Source organism: Acomys minous, assembly GCF_964271855.1.
Source record: "Acomys minous genome assembly, chromosome: 3".
NCBI classification, from domain to species: Eukaryota; Metazoa; Chordata; class Mammalia; order Rodentia; family Muridae; genus Acomys; species Acomys minous.
The window spans coordinates 117,365,901-117,381,230 of NC_140485.1; the positions used below are offsets into that span (position 1 = coordinate 117,365,901).

The 15,330-nt window shown below is 44.1% G+C and overlaps 1 long non-coding RNA gene across 1 annotated transcript; it reads right to left on the reverse strand.

The window, feature by feature from the left end:
- Positions 1-8,251: 8,251 nt before the first annotated feature.
- Positions 8,252-15,108, reverse strand: LOC311594265. The gene is made up of 4 exons (XR_014778014.1): positions 14,709-15,108; positions 9,746-9,929; positions 9,375-9,626; positions 8,252-8,542 (listed from the first exon to the last, which is right to left on the reverse strand). It is a non-coding gene; the product is annotated as an uncharacterized lncRNA (long non-coding RNA).
- Positions 15,109-15,330: the final 222 nt, after the last annotated feature.

A 15,330-nucleotide genomic window follows, 5' to 3' on the forward strand; every position in this document is an offset into this window, starting at 1 on the left:
TAAGAGTTGTCAAATTGCTTCACATCATGTCACAGACAAAAAGTAAAGAAGAAATCTAATATTTCACGGCTGGCATGCATTAATCCACTGTATTTCCATTCCACAGAGGAGGGGGCTGAGGATCTGAAGAATTACCAGAAGCCCAGACCTCACGCGAACCAGAGCTTGTTTATAGGGAACTTACTTAGAGGCATGGTGAGGAGGGGGAGGGAGGAGGCGACCCCACAGGACCACACAGTCCTTTGGCATCTTACTTATGTGCACTGAGGTTCTCAGTCGCTTGTCAAGTAGAAGGATTACAGAACCGTGAAGACACCTGGAAATGATTTCTGACTTTAGTCAAGCTCATGTTAGTGACGCACTTTGTGGAAATGCGGAATACATCTGCAGAAAGATGAAAATTTTCTAGGCACAGTAGTAGCTCATGCCTGTAGTCCCAGCACTGGAAACTGAGGCAAGAACAAAGCAATGGATTTGAGCCTGGGCTACACGGTGACTTCCAGGCTATTCTGGGTTGCTGAGTAGGGCCCTTTCTCAACACACACAAACACACACACACACACACACACACACACACACACACACACACACACATACACACCTCACACGCACACACACCCCTCATATGCACTCATATACACTTATGCACATACAGTGCTCTCTCTCACACACATACCCACACATAAACAAATTCCATAAATGTAATTTCCTCTAGAAACTATTCTTTTTTTAATTTTATCCTTTGCCATTCTTCGTAAAATGTCAGCATGCCTCGTGATCAAAGCAGACAATTCCTGTCTGAAAGTTTAACTTTGAGAATAAAGAGAGAGAAATCAGTGTGCATTGCCTACCCACAGATTCAACCTTTACTGCAAGAAGGAGATCAAATTTTTAGCTAATGAATAGTTGATGAAATTGCTGTTAAAATAAAACTCATCCACTGGGGCACAGTGGAGCACACCTTTAATCCCAGCACTCAGGAGGCAGAGGCATGAGGATGGATGTGAGTTCAAGGCCAGCCTGGTCTACAGAGTGCATTCCAGGACACCCAGGGCTACACAGAGAAATCCTGTCTCAAAAAAACCTAAATAAATAAATAAATAAATGTCACCCCCACAAATACCCAGCCCCATTTAAGCTAGATTTTGTATGTTATTTGGTCACTGAAAAACCTGCATCTTGGCACCACTTTAAAGGTTCTTTTTTAAAAATGTATTTATTTATTATGTATACAATATTCTGCCCACATGTGTGCCTGCCTTTGAGAAGAGGGTGGTAGATCTCATTGTAGATGGTTATGAGCCACAATGTGGTTGCTGGGCATTGAACTCAGGACCCCTGGAAGAGCAGAGAGTGCTTTTAACCTCTGAGCCATCTCTCTAGCCCTATATTTCTTTTCTTACATATACGTTTATATTATTACACAAAATAAAATAAGCTACCTACAGCAAGAAGAACCACAAAACAATCAGGAGTTATATAAATGTTACATTCTTAGTGTTTTGGGTATTTATATTTGACAACCTTGATGAAAACATCTTTCCTATCTTAGTGAGTCTAAAATTCTGAATTTAAATCAATATCTATCCTATCTCATCTCTATCAACTTAAAACATCTATCTACTACCAAGAAGAGACTTGATACCCTATGAGCATATACAGGGGGAAGAGGTCCCCCTCAGTCACAGTCATAGGGGAGGGGAGTAAGGGGAAAATGGGAGGGAGGGAGGAATGGGAGGATACAAGGGATGGGATAACAATTTAGATGCAATATGAATAAATTAATAAACTATATTTAAAAACATCTATCTAGACCTAAAAACATCTTAGCCCCTAAACAACTAAGCTTAATTGTAAGACTAAACTATCTGGTCTTCAACCCCATCAGAGAATTGAGAAGGAATAAAACTTAATTACCCAACTTAACCAGAAGTGCCGATTAGCAGCTTCCAAAATGAAAAAAAAATGACAGTTTGCTGACTGAACAGTCACCCAAAACTCTCTATAATATTGGAGCATCATCTTCAGCCTTCTGGCCCAGTATATCTGACAGACCCTGCCAGGCCACAGAGGAAGAGGACACAGGTAATATGGATGAGACTTGATAGACTGAGGTCAGATGTTAAGGGAGGACGGCTCCCCTTTCTGAAGACTAGGGGAGGGAGGGAGGGAGAGGAGATGAAGAGGGAGGGTGGGATGGGGATGTGATGAGGGAGGGGCCTACACTCAGGATGCAAAGAATCAAACTGCAGAAGAAGTAGGTAACTTATATTGTTAATCCCACTACATGGAAATGGCTCTGTGACTGGCTGCAACATGAATGCCTGTGCATAGACAAGGCTTCTTGTTGGTCACAGAATCCCTGTGGCTTATTATTAGATGACATTCTTCATATGGCATGAATGAAGATTTACAGATGTGTTTCTTCTGCTCATACAAAGAGCAGAGAACCGGCCTTAATTGTTCTGTGCACCCTGCACACCTCATGCAGTTATAATTTTAGGACTGTGTTAACGCTTGTGAGAAATTATATATTTTCAGAACAAAAGAACCAGACACTGACTCTGGATCCGACCTGACAGGATTCATTCCTCTCAGCATGCTGGATGCTGACATCCTGCATCCTTCATGTTCCAGCACCAAGCACTTCAGTTGTTACTCATCAAAACAGGACAACTCCCAGGACAGCTTCGAAGAAAACTTCTGATCCCAATTGGTCCAGCATTTCAGATTGTCCCACACAGAACTCCTGTTAAGCCTGGAATTTCTCAACATTCAGAAACTGGACCACAAATGCTATTCCTGGCTTGTTTAACCATTTTTACCAATTGTAGACCCCTACAAAGATATTATTTGTCCCAAATCTTAAGAAACCTTAAGAGAATGATGCCCCATTTCCCCTAGGGGGTTGGTTAGGTTTTTGGTTGCTTTCTTGGGCTACAGATACTTATTTTCCTTGGGAGTTGGCTACAAATTATTATGGGGGGTGGTTTCAAGACAGGATTTCTCTGTGTAGCCTTGGCTGTACTGGACTCGCTTTGTAGACCAGGCTGGCCTTGAACTCACAGCAATCTGCCTGCCTTTGCCTCCCGAGTGCTGGGATTAAAGGTGTGTGTCTCGCACCCAGACTTATAAATTATTGTCTTATTCAGAGAAAAAACCAGGTTGGACTCAGGGATGTCTCTTTTCCTTTATCTTTCTTTAGTAGGTATGGAGATAGGGGTTGAAAAGAAAGAAGGGGGCATATAGAAATATATAGGGGTGATAGGACCAAAGGTAGATTATTGAGTCACTTCTCAACTTAAGGCCTTAATTGTTACTCACAAATAAGGTTACTTTTAGTTCATTGGTATAGAATTCTGTATACTGATGCAAAATAAATTTCATTTTGATACATTGGTATATAATTCAAATGTAAGGTTATTCTTCATACACATTATGTGTTTGTCTACTCTAATATAGTACTAGGTTTACTTCTAACACCTTTAAGTGGTACTGCAGGCTGTATAGGGTAATTAAGTAACACAAGCTAACTGTTAGTGATCAACTCATACTCATGTCAATTACTAGTCTATTTTTAAATATATTTTATTAATTTATTCATATTACATCTAAATTGTTATCCCATCCTTTGTATCCTCCCATTCCTCCCTCCCTCCCATTTTCCCCTTACTCCCCTCCCCTATGACTGTGACTGAGGGGGACCTCCTCCCCCGTATACGCTCATAGGGTATCAAGTCTCTTCTTGGTAGCCTGCTACCCTTCCTCTGAGTGCCACCAGGTCTCCCCATCCAGGGGACATGGTCAAATATGGGGCACCAGAGTTTGTGTGAAAGTCAGACCCCACTCTCCACTCAACTGTGGAGAATGTCCTGTCCATTGGCTATACTAGTCTATTTTTAATCACAAGAATATACATCCTAGGTTTAACAGATAGATATGATTCTATAGATAGATAAGGTAAAATAGTTAGATAAGGTCTTCAAAAGCCTCAGAGACATACAGAATATGGCATTTAAAGATGTTTTTTTATTAGTTTAAAGATCTGACAATGAGACAGGTTAACCCCTGGCAACACCCAGCCTACCTCAGAGAAGATGATGAGCAGCAAAGAACCTCCTTATGGAGTTGGCTTCAAATGTAACAAACCAAGCCACTAGGCAAAATGTCCCCATTTCTGCCACAGACAGAACTCTGCCTTAAAAAGAGCAAGCTTGGATGCAGGCAGAGTTGATGGCCAAATCTCTGCCAAGACAGGGGAAGCAAGACCTCAATAGTTCCTGCCTTGCAAATATGTCTGTCAGATTTTAAAGCTTTTTTTTTTAAACAGTGACTAAACTCAGAATTGCTCCCTTTGCCCCTTCTGGAACACTGGAGAGTGTCTGTGCTCCCTTCCCAATAGTTCAAGTGGAGTTTAGCAGGCTCCCTCAGCACTAGCCATGCACCTGAGCCTAGGCACAGATCTCTGCCTTTCTTCTCCTCAGAACTCCAAAGTTGAACACCTCATCTCTTTTGAAAGTTTTTGAAAGTTCATTTCCTGGTTTGGGTCCCTATTGACAAGGTAAAGTTGGCATTTGATTTTAAGATGGGAGAAAGAACTTCACACTGCCCCCATGGAGGCAGGTGTGAGTCACTGGACAACTGTTCTAGCTTGCTTCCCATTGCTGTGATAAAACACGGACTAAAAGCAATGTGGGAGGGAAGGAATTGTTTCATCTTACACTTCCAGAAAACAGTTGTCCATCACTGAGGGAAGTCAAGGCAGAAACGTGAAGGCAGGAAATATGGCAGAGGCCATGAAGTAATTCTCTTTACTAACTCAGTCTTTATGGTTTGCTTAGCTTGCTTTCTTACACAACCTGAGGCCACCCACCCAGGGGTGGCACTGTGGACCCTCTTCCCTCATCAATTGTTAATCAAGGCAATGCTCCCACAGACTTGACCATAGGCCATTTGGATGAGGCGTTTTCTCAGTTTGGGTTTCTTCTTCACAGAGGACCCTAGCTGTGCCAGCCAGTAAATTTGAAATAGTCTATTCTGTGAAGGGACAATCCAACCAGGGTATCCACCTGGCAAGTACACTTGCCATCCTGTGCCTTGGTGTTTTCTGCCTGGATTGTGGTCGGTGACTGAGAGTAAGGAAGGCAAGCCAGGTAGCAGGAAGCCGGACTGGCTTGGGATATCAATCTGTTCTTATTTTGTTTAGTATGTGTAGCTACGACTTGCTACCAAACAGTGTCACTTTTCTGTTGAATGAAAGCAATTTTACAGAGCAAGGATAGCAGATAAAGGCATTGTATGAATAGGACAGATCGTGACAAAGCAAACACGTTGCACACCCAACACACATATGAAACAGGAGTTATGCGGCTAGGAGCTTCCAGAAAAGACAAGACCTGCAATGGATTTTTCCCTTAGCACTTTCAGAGGGAGCCTGGCTCGTTTGGTAGAAGGTTTCACTAGCATACAGGAAATGCTGGGTCTCCATAAAACAGACATGGCAGCGTAAGCCCGTAGTCCCAGGAAGAGGGATCAGGAGGCAGGAGGATCAGGGGTTCAAAGTCATCCTTGGCCATACAAAAGGTGAAAGGTCAACCTGGAATAGGTGAGATTCTTCCCATTAAAACCAAAACAAACGAGGAACTAACATGGAGAGTAACCCAGCAGACACCTGAACTGAAATCGGACTTGCAGCTTCCAGACGCCAAGAAACAGCCTTTTGTTTAAGACACACAGAGCGCTGGATGCTTGGTTTCCATAGCCCTGGGACTAGGTATTAATTAAACCACCTACAAAGCAGGGGACGACTGCTATTCTGACGACAGCCAATCCATAGGAAAGCTACTCTCGCTGGAACTCTCTGTAAAATCACCTGACACCACCCAGATCTTTTGAGACTCTCCCCAATCTCTTACTGACCTGCCCCACACTTCTAGTAGGAGTGTGTTTTTCTTTGCTGTAACAGATGAAAGGTTTTGCTTTGTTTTGTTTTGTTTTGTTTTGGCTCAGCAGATGAAAGTATTAAGTATGCAAGCCTGATGGCCCACTGTGATCTCCAGAGAGCCCACAAAAAGCAGAAGGGGTGTCACATATCTGTAGTTCCCCCCGGGACTTGTAATCATGACGTGGGAGGTAGGGACAGCAGGGCCCTGGAGCATGCAGCGTAGTGGCAGAAAGGGGTGGGGGGGCCAGGGGGGGAGGAGAAAACCTTGCCTCAAAATGGGGGAAGGCCAGAACCAACTCCCCCAAATTATCCACTGATATATATATATATATATATATATATATATATATATATATATATATATATGTGTGTGTGTGTGTGTGTGTGTGTGTGTGTGTGTGTGTGTGTGTGTGTGTATGCATGCCATGGCACAAGCACCCCTCACAATGATACAATGATAAACAAATACACTTTCCTTCTAAAGAGTTTCTCATTTCTTCTGACTTTGATAAGAAACTGAGATTTTTTTCTATTTTGTTTGCAACCTGTGCTCTGGCCCACGTGACCTTTGGTGGCATATACAATGTGCTACATTACCCTTAACAGATCTTGCCTTGCGGGGGATGGGGGGGGGGGGACTATGCTTTATTGAGCTCAGCCTGGGTCAGCCAGGCCCTTGTTGACTGTGACTAGGCACACAGAAATTCTGGTGGCCATCACATATTCCCATCCATGGTAACAGCAGAGAGAGAAGCCTAGGGTTTCAGTTTGTTTGTTTGTTTTTGTTGTTGTTTCTAACTTGGGCCTTGTGTTTCTGGACTAGGGACAGGGTTTGGGAGGCATCAGGCTGTGGGGTTTCTCTTGTCACTGGATTACTCCTGCAGTTACGGGAATTTTCTCCTTTGCTTCTAGAATATTCATTTTCTTCAATTGTATCACTGGAAATATTCATTGTCTTCAATTGTATCACTGAAAATAATCATATATTTCTCTTTTTCTGAAAATTTTTAGTAAAATGGAAAGTTGTATCAAGATCCTGTACTAAATATGATTTTGAAGGAGAAGAAAAATAAATACAGTATTATCACTTGAGTGTGTGTTTCTTATCAGAAGGGATTCATTCTACAGTTCTTAGTCAATACTGTATAGTGTGTTATAGTATATTACTAGGCACACAGTACTGGACACACATCACTAAGCACAAAGCACTGGACACAGGTACTAGGCACACAGAACAGGCCACACAGCAATGGGCACACAGCAGTGGGCACAGAACCCTGGGCACATAGCACTGGGTACACAGGACTGGACACAGGTACTGGGCACACAGCAATGTGCACACAGCACTGGGTACACAGCACTGAACACAGCACTGGGCACACAGCACTGGGTACACAGTGCTAGACACAGGTACTGGACACACAGTATTGGACACACAGTACTGGGCACACAGCACTGGACACATAGCTATTGTTTAATAAATTGTCTCTAATGGGTGAAATTATTTTGGTCTAAGCTGTTGGGAACCCCTAATGATGCAAGCGATATTTCTTGGCAACCAAGAATGAAATTTCACATCCTCCCCAAGGTCAAGATACCCCAGTGCTAAGATACTGCGCCGAGCCTCTACTCACTGGATTGAGTTAGCACAAGGCTCATGAGCTCGCTGTGAAACAGAAGCAAGTGTCGCTCATGGCAGTCAGGACGGTTCATTTAAATTTGAGCTTGTATTGTAAGCTACATAGAATGAAGGATTTTTTTCAGGTAAGGTTTTAACATTTTTTTTCTTAATCCTATCCTATTGATATCCAGGGGCTTAACAGACGATTATTAAATGAAAACATGAAGCAACGAAGAAATAAATATGGTCAGGCCTAAAGCTATTCAGGGTTTCTTTGCACCAATACTAGAAATTAAGTCACAAAGAAGCTTGTCATTTGGTGGCATCAACATAGGTCATGGAAGAGCCCAGAGTAATTTATCTAAAAATAGATATAATCAATAAGAAGAGTCATCAAGGCAAAGGGAAACGTCCCTGTGTGAGCTTACAGCACTGACAGCTAGCCACTGACCTCACACAGACTCGTTTAGCCCTAAATAAAGCTGCCTGGGGTCGTGCCCTTTGACTGTGGTGCAGTGTCTCTTGAAATATCCAATATTTATGACAGATACTGATATTTGTCTCTTACAAAGGGATTTTAGCTAATTTCCTCGAAAAATATAGCTTGAACAATAAAGTTGAACACCTCACAAAAAACGAGGCAAATAAATACCTGTAAACAGTATTTATATTGTTTATTTCCTTACTATATTTCCTTACTCGATCTCGCCGTGCTTCTAGAAGTTCAGACAATCTGCAACATAAGGTTTAAAAAGTTAAAAATGATTCACGCAGCAGCTGTGGTTGCCCATGTAAGAGCTGCAGGAGTCTCAGCAGGACAAAACCCTGCCGTGGAGGAGGGAGGAGCTCACAAGGCCCCGCCCGTGCCTGAGGCTGTGCAGCAGCTCACGGTTGATGGGCAAAGAGACACATTCTCTTCGATGGTGTAGCCAATGTAAGGTGTGCATACTCCTGTGAGTAACCGCATGCCTGCGATCCTGTAAGCAGTAACCCTAGTTAGACCCATTGGATTACAAAACAAAAAGCAAAGCAAAAAACTTTAAAAAGTAGAGGGGCAACTAGCTGTGAGGAGGAAGTAGAGGGGAGATGAGCATAGTGAGGGGTAAATATGATCAAAATACATTGTATACATTGGTGAAAATGCCATAATGAAACCCCTTACAATGTGTTATCATGATCAACACATCATTTTTTTTGAAAAGTTTTAAGTTAGCTAGGTGTGGTGGCCCATGCCTTTAATCCCAGCACTCGGGAGGCAGAGGCAGGCAGATCCCTGTGAGTTCAAGGCCACCCTGGTCTACAAAGTGAGTCTAGGACAGCCAAGGCTACACAGAGAAACTTTGTTTCAAAAAAAAAAAGTTTTAAGACTTTCAGCTCCTCTGTCTCTCTCTGTCTCTGTCTCTCTCTGTCTCTGTCTCTCTCTCTCTGTCTCTCTCTGTATCTCTCTCTCTGTGTCTCTCTGTCTCTCTCTGTGTGTCTCTCTGTCTCTGTCTCCGTCTCTCTCTGTCTCTGTCTCTGTCTCTGTCTCTCTGTCTCTCTGTCTCTCTCTCTTTCTCCCCCCCCCTCCCTCCCTTCATCGTACTCTAGTCTTGGAGAAAGAGTATTGTCCATCAGTTTTCAAGTGAATAGAAATAAAAGTGAGTATTATTTTAAGCTTTGGAAGCGACATGTAAATGATTTCTGTTCTCTTGTTGTTAAGGACACAAGTGAAAACAGTTTGTGTCATTTTTGTGGGTATCCCCTGAACAATCGCCCTGCGCCTCACAGCGTGCCATCTCTGACAACCTGAGTCTAACAAGAGTGACTTACAGAATGCTGAACTTGAAGTGTCTGGAATTTCCTTTTGCTTCATTTCTAACTTCAGTGTTTTAAGATAGAAGAGAAATCACAAATGTATGAAGCGATAGTGTAATTAGAAGCAAAATGTCTCTCGAAGATTAATAAACAGTCCCTCTTGCTGCAGTTGGTGGGGGGGGCGTTGGGCAGCAGACGACTTTGCGCAGGTGTGACCGGTTTTTCTGAGCCAACACTGCCATCTACTGGTGACATCGGCACAGTGTTCTAGAAAAGAAAGTTAGGGATAAGTGTGCCAGGAAACCTTTCATCGGCTCTGCTTTGGTTTGATTTATGACTTCTTTTTACATTTTCAGAAGATCTATGTATGTCTACGAGTGTTTTACCTTTGTGCATGTCTGGGTACTGTGCGTGTGCCTGGTTCCCTAGGAGGCCAGAGGAAGGCAAAGGATCCCTTGAACGTGGAGTTGTGCGTCACCAAGCGGGAGCTGGGGGCCGAACCTGGCTTGTCCACAAGACCACCAAGAGCTCTGAACCTCTAAGCCGCCGTTTTAGTCCCACATTTCACCACTGAAAAGGAAAAGTTTACACGGAAAGAGGATTTTCTGCCTCCTGAAGGAATTTACAACCTGCTGCAGTTACTTAGAACCCTCACATACCTCACACTCTCTTATGCCCTGTGTGACTTTGGGGGTGGGTGGGTGTTACCTAAGCTTTCTGTGCCTTTGTTTCCCCATGCAGAAGATGGACAATCTTATGTGCACTTAGCACATATTCACCAGTGTCATGTTCACCAATCCCACTATTATTAATCCCTTCTTAAGGCAAATTTGAAAGCGTATTGATTATTGTCTAGGACTGTTGGTAGTTAAGGTATCCACTGTCTTCATTTGTATAATAAAAGTCTAAAATTTTACTAAAGGTTTTAAAAAATTCTAACTCTTGAAATTATTCAAAGACCTTAGCATATATGAAATTGAGTTTCATTTCTTGTTATAACTTATTTTTTTTAAGGAATGTACTTATTTTTTAATTTTCACAGTTTTCAATAGACTGGACTTATTAAGGTGATAGAATTTTTTTTTTTTAGGCAACTGTAATGAAATAAGAGCAAATATGCTTCTGGAAGTGCGGCATGGGTCTGGTTAAGAGAAGTTCCTAGAAAGGGGATGAGAAGAGCTGAGCTCCTGTGCAGCCTTGGGTTTGGTCATCAGTGCCATAGCCCCCACCCCTCACAGCTTATTCTGAAAACTCATGCAGTATAAATTTGTCTTTCCTCAGCACCTGACAGACTTCTTCATTTATTACCCTAACAGATATCAAAGGCCCAAGAGGCTGGCAGGGTGTGAGGACTGTCATCTACATTGTAAGCATCCCAGACTCCGAGACAGAAGGACCTATGCAAATCAGAGGCCAGCCTGTGCTGCAGAGACTCTGCCCGAAGATGGCACGAAACCAAACCGAACCATAAAACAAATACCCAGGAGTAAATGACAACCCTTCCACAGTCTCAGAAACTCCTGGAAGCAGGGCAGTAGTTCCTGTAGCCTGCATCCCAGCCTCTACACGCTGTATGAAACACAACACACAGTGAAGTTCACATTGCAACCCATGTTCTTTCCTGGAGACTTCACAACCCTACAGTTCTCTGCCCATTTTATTTCTGCATCGCCTTCTCCTGGGTCCTACTTTTACTGATCAGCGTGGCCGCTTTTCTTGCCAGCATTTTCTTCTATGCTAAATGCAGAGGGCTCCTTCGGCAGCGTACCCCTGACAGCCCGCTCTTCCGCCATCCCACCACCCTTGCCTTCTTCCTGTCAGGGATGGTCAGACTTCGGATCGCATCAAGGCAGCCCTTAATGACTGGGGATCAGAACCAGGAGACAAACTCCGTATCTGTTTTCATCTCACATCTCGAATTCAGCCCCACAGACAACTAATCGGCCATCCTTTAAAGGGACCTCTCAGCCTTCCTTCCGGCTCACTCCCGTGGGACCTTTTAACGCCACCACCCCCCACCCCGTGTTCCACTCTCTTCCTGTCCTGTCTCTTCTGGAACCATGGGAATGTCATCTGATTGATCTCTTAGAAATGTAAGCCAGATCATGACCTTTCTCTGTCATCAACCCATAGCCCGGCTCCCAGGCTGTCCAGAGGCGGGCGGTGGCCTCTTCCCTCCATGATTCACCTCCATAGCTCCCTTCCAGCTCCCTGAACATCCCTGAAGCTTTTGGAAATGTTCAGGAAAGCGAGCACTCCTGCCCAGAATTTCTATGCAAATCATGTAATGTAAATGTGACTCATTTTAAGGATAAAAGGTGTGTGTGTGTGTGTGTGTGTGTGTGTGTGTGTGTGTGTGTGTGTGTGTTAGAGAGCACCACCAGAACCCTTACACTTGGCAGGCAAGTGAACTGCAGCCAAAATGATTAATTGTGGGGTTGTGGGGGCCGGAGAGATGGCTGCCCTCTCAGAGGACCTCACTTAAGTTCCCAGAACCTACCTGATGGCTCACAGGTATCCGTAACTCCAGTTCCAGAGAATTTAATGTCCCCTTCTGATCTCTTAGGGCACCGGGACATTCAAGAGTACCAAGCACATACATACAATAAGAGGCAAGACACTCACACACATAAAATAATAAAAACCACTAATGTAAGAGCTTCTCCAGGGATGGATGAACAGGCCTTACACCATAAACGGAGATTACTGAAGGTGCAGCTGTCACATTGGAGCAAGGCACCCTGGGTGGATTGGTTCAAGTACCTCAACTAGCCATTGGCAGGGTTTACATGGTATGTGTGTATTACAGCATCCAAGCTGAATACCGGGGAATTCCAGGTGATGTCAGTGAGCTGAGCGGCCAGGTGGGCAGACAGCGAGGGGCCCTCATGGTTGCCATGGAAACAACTGTAAGTGGACACAGGAAGAACATGTTTATTTCTGTTTCCACTGGGGTCTGAGGTGGTGTGAGAAGTTCCTGTGTGCCTTCCTCTGCACCCTGGTCTTCCACATGGACGCTCAGTAAAGCACATACTCTTATCTTAAAGCTTCTGTTTGGGTTATAAAAATAAAGACAGAGCAGGCAGAGCTGGGAGGATGGCTCAGTCAGTAAATGGGGAGTGAGCTTAATGCCCAGCACCCACACGAATAGCCAAGTAGGGGTGTATGCCTATACTCCCAGCCCTGAGGAGTAGAGAAAAACAGATAACTGTGGCTTTCCAGCCAGCCAGTCAGTCAAGCTTTATCAATGAAGGCCAGGCCCTGGAGAGAGACTGTCTCAAATAACAAGGTAGACAAATCCTGAGGAGTGACTGACACTCAAGGTTGACAAGGTTGACCTTTGTTCTCAATGCATGTACATACATACATACATACATACATACATACATACACACACACACACACACACACACGGACATGCACAGACATATGTACACACAGACACATACACATTCACACACAGATACAAGCAGAGACATGCGTGCATACACACAGACACAAATACTGACATACACACACAGACACACATACAATTGTGTGGAAAGTAAAAGATATCTATTCTGATCATGGTATGCAGAGTCTTCTGCCAGCAGGTGTGCCTTGGAAGCTTTGTACTGGAAAGGCTTCTGGGAAGGGCTTCAGAACTCAGCCCTGGATAGAGCTGGTGACTCTGGGAGTTGACACAGGCTAATGCCAGGTAGGGCCCTGCTGGACATGTTGTTCCAAGTTGTGGGTGAGAGTTCTACCTTTGAGTGTGGCAGGGCCACTCTGTAAGCTTGAGTCAGCAGAGGCTACCTGGGAGGTGGCCTGCCCTGCCCTTTCCTGGCTGTGCTTGCATCTAAAGCTCCCTCCAAGGCTGTGGAGACAGTCTCAGGAAAAGCACGCCCTCTCTGTCTGTCTCTCTCTCTCTCTTAGCCTTGTCTATCTTCGTGTGCATCTTGCCCAAAACTACCCATCTGATGTCAGTTTCTTAGGAATCCTTTGAAACGTCTGTCCCGTGGGTGCCACCACTCTTTGGCTAACTTCTTATCTCTTTTCTGTTCTGTTGATAATATTTGACAAGAAAATGATCCAAATAGTTTTACTTCAGGGGGAAAAAGAAAACAGAAGAAAACACAAACCTAAAAAGATTTCTAATGAAATTCATTCCTGTTTCGGACATTGTACCACGTATATCCTAGACCTCCATTGGATCCTATGGGTTAGGTATATGAGGTATGCTTTCTATGTAAGTTAACACACGCTAAGTGCACACACAGAATTGCATCATTAACATACTCTTTGCCTGCCTCCGGGACACCTGAAACTAAGCCTTGGCCACTGCCCAGAATGAGGCTCCAGCATGCTCTATTCCTGAGGGATGGGTGATTTTGCTGATTATACCTAAAGCAGGGACCACACCAGGCCAGGCTCTCAAGTTCCATTTGTACAACGGAACATCAAATGTAATCAGGTGAGTGTGTTTTCGTGGTTGGGTAACGAGTCTCAGTTACCATGACTGGCTGGGTAGCAGAGTATGTTTTCATGGTCAATGCCCCGCTAAAACCGCTGATCCTGCACTTTAGCAGGTTTTCCTGGTCGAAAACACTTTGCATATGTTCCGGGAGCTCCCTGGGCCACAGAAGGACCATCTCACGGTCTCCTCCGATGAGGAAGGACTCAGCCCTTTCTGTATCTTACCAGAATAAACCTTTTCCTCAGTGTTAACTAGCAAGAGGCCTTAAGCATTAAGATTGCTTATTAGTGAGTCTGAACCAACAAGCGTGAAACCTGAGATGATCCAAGCATTACCACCACTCTCTACCGCCACATAGTGTCGAGGAATGCTGAGTGGACCTAACAACTGTCAATAACGTGCTACTTAGCCAATCAGCCGGGCAGAAAGACAGGAAGTGGAAGGCGGAACCTCCTGGAGGGGGATCAAGGAGTTTGGCAGTTGAGGAGAAAGATGGTTGACCGAGAGGAGGACGAAGGAGGTAATGGCCTGACGAGCATCTTTAGTGGCATATGCTTGAGGTATATGTATTACATATCTGTTTAGAGTAGTTTGTTTACCATAGTTTAGAAATAGATTTGCATTAGTTTAGATTGTGCCCGGCGGGTCATGCTGGCAGCTTCAAAGTAAGCTTCAGACTCTGTCTTTACTTAGCTCTCTTAGGCTGAACCGATACACTTATACTGTAACAATGTAAACAACATTTTTCCCAAAGTAGTTTAACAATAGGAATCTTCATGTTTGGAAAACGATCAAATTGTGCTGTACGGATTGTCATAGTCAGGCTTTCTACTGCTGTGAAAAAACACCATGACCAAAAACAAATTGGGGAGGAAAGGGATTATTCGGCTTACCCTTCCAGATCATAGTCCATCACTAGGGAACTCAGGACAGGAACTCAAGCAGGGCTGGAACCTGGAGGCAGGAGCTGGTGCAGAGGCCAGGGAGGGGTGCTGCTTACTGGTTTGCTCCCCATGGCTTGCTCAGCCTGCTTTCTTATAGAATCCAGGATCACCAGCCCAGGGATGGCCCCACCCATCATGGGCTGGCCCCTCCCCCATTGATCACTAACTGAGAAAAATGCCTTACAGCTGGGTCTCATGGAGGCATTTCCTCACCTGAGGCTCCTTCCTCTCTGATGACTCCAGCGTGTTTTAAGGTGGCACTCAAAACCAGCCGGCGCAACGATACAGGCTACAGGGATTACTAATGTCAGGGTTTTTATTTAAAGGTACTCACTGCATCTTCTATGATTTTTTTAACTAGTCATCTATTTCATTCTCTCAACTATGTGTATTGATATCTGGCATTTGTTTCCTGTGTAATGTTCTGCTAAGTTGTTGCCGATTCTGCTGTATTTTCTGTCAAATGAATTAAATTGCCATTATCACGCACATAAAAATGTGTCTTGGAAAACAGTGTGAAGAAGAAAGCTCAAGAATGACCCCTGAACCACAGAGCCTCCTGCTGCTGCTG